The following is a 5,304-nucleotide window of genomic DNA, read 5'->3' as shown; positions in this document are numbered from 1 at the left end:
AATATCTGTGTTCTAACAAAAGGTACAGCCAAAAAACCAGTGGGGTGGGGGTATTGTACATCACCACGCCCACCACCTGGGGCGTTGCCCCACCCACTGCATGGGGTGACACGCAGGCCTCCCGCACCCGGTGATGCGAATCCTAGTGACGCCACTGACCAGAACCAGGGGACATCCAATAAAATTGAGTGTTGGGAGAGTTAGGACAGACAAAAGAAAATATTTCTTTACTCAGCGTGTGGTTGGTATGTGGAACTCCTTGCCACAGGATGTGGTGATGGCATCTGGCCTAGATGCCTTTAAAAGGGGATTGGACAAATTTCTGGAGGAAAAATCCATTACGGGTTACAAGACATGATGTGTATGTGCAACCTCCTGATTTTAGAAATGGGCTATGTCAGACGCAAGGGAGGGCACCAGGATGCTGTTACCTGGTGTGCTCCCTGGGGCATTTGGTGGGCCACTGTGAGATACAGGAAGCTGGACTAGATGGGTGTATGGCCTGATCCAGCGGGGCTGTTCTTATGTTCTTATGATCATGTACAGCAAAGTAAAATGGATCTCTTCCATACACCCCATGCAGGATGTCAGGGTAATTGAATAACCTCAGATGACTCTATGAGCTGTCATAGACACCAGTTGCATGTTAGCAAAAGTGATGGAGAAGTATGTCTTCTTTCCTGCTTATGAATTTGGCCTCCCAGGGGTAGCAGGTGAGCCACCATGGGAGACAAAATGTTGGACTAGACGTGCCTTTGGCCTGATCTAGCAGGGCTCTTATATTCATAGAAGACATTTAGGGTGCAATTCTATCCTGTGCTGGAACAGGCAAGCCAGGAGGCTTGTGCTGTATCCAGTGCAGGATTGTGGTCACAAGCAGCTTAGCCAGAGGCAAGGGAAAACTTTTCCCCTTACCCCTGGGTAAGGGCTGCTGACCCCGATGGGTCTCCTTGGACTTATGCCACCTCTGGAGGTGGCACAAGTCCAAGCAGAGTGGAGCAGCTTCAAGTCACTCCGTCTTCCCCTAAATGGGGTTGGGATCCAGAATAACTGCTGGATCCCAGCCCCGCCTCCCTCTCTCTGTCCACCCTCCCCCTGCCCAGGAATGCCTCCTCCCTGCCTTCCCCATGAGTACCTTTTACTCTAGCAACTGTTACCCTGCACATGCCTGATCTCGTCTGATCTCAGAAGCTAAGCAGGGTCAGGCCTGGTTAGTACTTGGATGGGAGACCGCCTGGGAATACCAGGTGCTATAGGCTTATACCATAGTCTTTCGAGACTGAAGGTTGCCAACCATCAGCGTCGGCCCAGCTGGGCCGATGCAAGACTCAGTGGGGAAGCCGCCACAGAGGCTGGATTCATCCTCCGTGTGTTGGCACATCTCCTTGCGCTGATGTGGCTTCCTCATATGGAGGCACAAACATGCCTTACGGCATATTTGCGGCCCTCCTGGGCCAGAACAAGGGACTTGCGTTGGTTCAAGGCACAGTTAGGATTGCACCTTTATATACAGACATTTAGGATTAGTGTGTCACATTGTGAAATGGAGCATGTAGCAAATCCAAGAGATTTTGTTTTTGGTAAAAGAAATTCCCTGTTTGACTCAACATTTCTGTATTTTTTGATATTCAATGAAACTTAAATCAGCATGACTGATCACAAACAATGAATGTTTTATTATTGGTCAAAAGGAAGATCAAATCCAATACTCACTTCTTTCTAAATTTAAAAACAAAAAGCATTCATGATGAGCACTTTTGAAGTAATCAGCATTTCCAGAGAGCCAGATATGCTATAAGCTTGGCACTGAGTTCTTAGGGAAACAATCACTGAGATATTCTGCCAGGTTCAGAGATGATAGACCTGAGTACCAGATGTTGGGGACAGAAACAGCGAGCATCCCTCATCTGAGTGTCCTGCTAGTTAGCTTTCAAGGGCAGCTGGCTGGTTGCTCTTGAAAACAGAATGTTTCTCTAAATGGATCTTTAGTCTGACCCAGAAAGACAGTTCTGATTATTACTCATGAGATCCCCACAGTTAAATAAAAGAACAGATTTTGTAAATATTTCCTTGCAAAATCCTAAGTCATCTGCAAGGCCTCATACACCTGCCTTCAAGAAATGGAGGTGGTGGACAGGTCAGATTCTGGTTGATGGGTGCAGACTGGACAGAACTTTAAGCCTCACGTGTACCCCCAATGACATTATCAGAGGCTCACTAACAATTGGTCCATGGCTAGCCAACTATGAAGCCATGTGCATCAGGGTGGCTTGGGGAAGGGGTGATAGGCAAGCAGAAGGATGAGGGTGCACCCATGCTTCCTCTCCCACATCCATAAGGGGTGTACACGTGTGCGCACAAAAGCATCACTGGGGGGGATTGAAGCAGCAAGGGGGTATGGTGCCTCAGGCGCTAGGAGGACTTGAGCTGGGCTTGCATTGGTCCATTTTAAATTTCAGTCATCTTTTAAATTAACAGTGTAAAACAGGTTAATTACAAGCTGGTTTGGGAGCCTGTACTATTCTTACTTGCATTGCCTAACTAGGACACCCAACTAAAGGTTGGAAGGGGACGATTTTGTTGTGATGAGCGGGGATGCCAATGATGTTAGAAGAATTAAGTTAGTCTGTTGTGTCAGTGAATTGGATAGCTTTAAATCAACAACCCACATTATGGAAAGTCAAGTGTATGCCCACTGCAAGAAGAGGAGGGGTTAAGCATTGAGGGTTTTGTTAGCAGAGATGAGGGATTAAAGCAGTCCCACACATAGCAAACTGACTTTTATTTAAAACTTTACCGGGTCAAAGAAAGAACTGCATCCATTATTATTAAAAGGCAGAAACAACAAGATAGGAAAAGAAGTCTAATGAGAAGTCTAGTTACAGTAGGAGAGAGCAGCCCACAAGGTTTTCATTTAATCTAAGCAACAGACTCCCCCTTCTGGTGGAGGTCAACATTTACACACACAACCACTGTTATACAAATCTAGCTTGCATGCTGTCACTCTTCCAACAGCTTTACCTGTTTTGCTTCCTTATGGTCAGAGAAATCAAGGACCAATGTTTTAATTAATTAAAGGCTTCAGCTGCAAAGGTGAAAGGAATATTACCAGGTTTCAAATACAGGTACATGAAAGCAAGTGGTTCTTAGAATATGAAAATGACACAGTGTACAGTGACAAAAGAATGCTGAGTGCTCTAGTACTTGAAGACATAAAATACAAAGGGCGCAATCCTAACCCCTTATGTCAGTGCTTTCCAGCACTGACATAAGGGCAGTGCAGCTCTGAGATAAGGGAGCAAATATTCCCTTACTTTGAGGAGGCCTCCGTGAGTGACACCCAACTGCAGGATGCAGCACACGTCCCATTGGCACTGTAATGCCAGTGCTGGAAAGCACCGACATAAATGGTTAGGATTGTGCCCTTAAGTTCATCACAAAAATGAAACAGGATTATTATGAATGCAGTCCTTGAAGTATTCTGCAGATAGGAATAGATTTAGGTACTGGAAGCAGTTCTTTAAAAATGTAAATAAGTTCGATCATAGGCCAGCACACTGGACATACAAAAGAAGGATTTAGAGAATATTTAAGTAATCAAATCCCCAGGTTCTTATGCCTGCATTAAGAAGTCAAGTCTTACAATTAATTTTTTTTAAGTTTAAAGACAGGAGAATATACTTCTGAGGATCAAATTAGACCAGACAACAAAGATGTGTGAATGCATTTTGATGTCTTTCAGTTATTATTTGCAAATAGCAGGCAGTCCCAATCTACACTAAGGCATGACAGAGTTTTCCCTCCATGCCATTTTCCTACAGCTAAATTGCCCCAGAGCTACTGTCTGCTCTCCTATTTCTGTGACCTTGGGGAAAAAAGGAGGAAGAGTCTGATGCTGCAGTCAGGGTGTCTGCAAACATTCCGCTTGCAGAAGGGGCCCTTGCAAAAGAGGAATGTCCTTTTCATTCACATCTCCTTGTCTATCTATGTATTTATTACTATTTTGGGAACAAGGGCCTCTTTTAAGCAACATTAAATGTCTTTGTGGTTCAGTCCTGATGACAGTGCCCCCACACAGTGGTGGCATCAGCCAGTTAGGAACTGGCTAACCATCAGAAGACTCACCTGGCCAGACCAACTCCTCTACTTCACAGTACTAGTGGCAAGGATTATGTACTCAGCTGAAAGACCTGCATCACTGTGGCATCTGGCATCCCTCATCTGCAAATGGGCTTGTCCCCCAGAGCTCCCTGATCATTACAGAACCACCAAGGGCTGCTCTCACTGGCTGGTGGGGTGTGCAGGAGAACCTGCTGCCCCCTTTGCTCAACATCCACCACCCATCAGCTTGGGGAGTATGGAGTACCAACATACCTTTGGGGGCCCCAGTGCAGAGCTTTGCCCCAAGACATCCAGCAACCAAGTGTTGGCATGGGCTCTATGGCAAAAGTAATACAACGCTAAGATAATTTTTTATTTCAAAGTTGAGTGTGGGGCTTTCCCCTTGTTGCTCATTGGTTTGTGGTCTAATAAGATGTCTCAGCCTGCCGTTTCTCCAAGATTCTGTAGATTATGCTGACATATAACAGGATCCCATTATAGAGGGAAGAATTATCTCCATTATATTGGTGGGTGGCAGACTGATTAGCATTTCCACTGTTGGGAGCTCCTTCTTCTGTGAATGAAAAGGACATTCCTCTTTTGCAAGGGCCCCTTCTGCAAGCGGAATGTTCCTCCTTTGTGGAGGAAGCTCTCAAAGGTAGAAGCTCTAGTCACGGTGTCACCCATCTCCAACTAATACAAATGCAACTTGTAACTTCTTGTAAAATGCAAGTTGTAAAATGCAACTAACACAAATGCAGTCCCCTCATCTAAGCTGCTCTAAGGCCCATTTTGTACATTGCACATCGACTAAAGCAGAGTTATCGTAGAGTGTATATTCACAAGGAAGTGAATTATTGATTCTATAGACCAGGGGTGTCCAAAGTTTTTGGCAGGAGGGCCACATCGTCTCTCTGACGCTGTGACAGGGGCCGGGGGGGGGGAAATAATTAATTTATATTTAAAATTTGAATAAATTTACATAAGTTTACATAAATGAATATATTAAAGATGAACTTATATGAATGAATGAAGGTCTTGCAATAGCTCAAGGCCTATAAAAGGCCTTGCACAAAGCAAGGCTGGCCTTTCCTTTGCTGCCACTACTGCATCACAGACGTGAAACAACAAGCAGTGGAGGGAGCCCTCATCCTACAGCTCACGTGAGAGGTCAAACAGTCAACCTCATACTGAGAGCAGTTG

The 5,304-nt window shown here is 45.2% G+C and overlaps 1 pseudogene; it reads left to right on the top strand.

The window, feature by feature from the left end:
• The first annotated feature begins 1,139 nt into the window (after positions 1–1,139).
• On the top strand, positions 1,140–1,259 carry LOC136650364 (5S ribosomal RNA; annotated as a pseudogene).
• Positions 1,260–5,304: the final 4,045 nt, after the last annotated feature.

Source organism: Tiliqua scincoides, chromosome 4 (genome assembly GCF_035046505.1).
Source record: "Tiliqua scincoides isolate rTilSci1 chromosome 4, rTilSci1.hap2, whole genome shotgun sequence".
Lineage (NCBI taxonomy): Eukaryota > Metazoa > Chordata > Lepidosauria > Squamata > Scincidae > Tiliqua > Tiliqua scincoides.
This window is presented reverse-complemented; position numbering and strand designations above follow the sequence as displayed.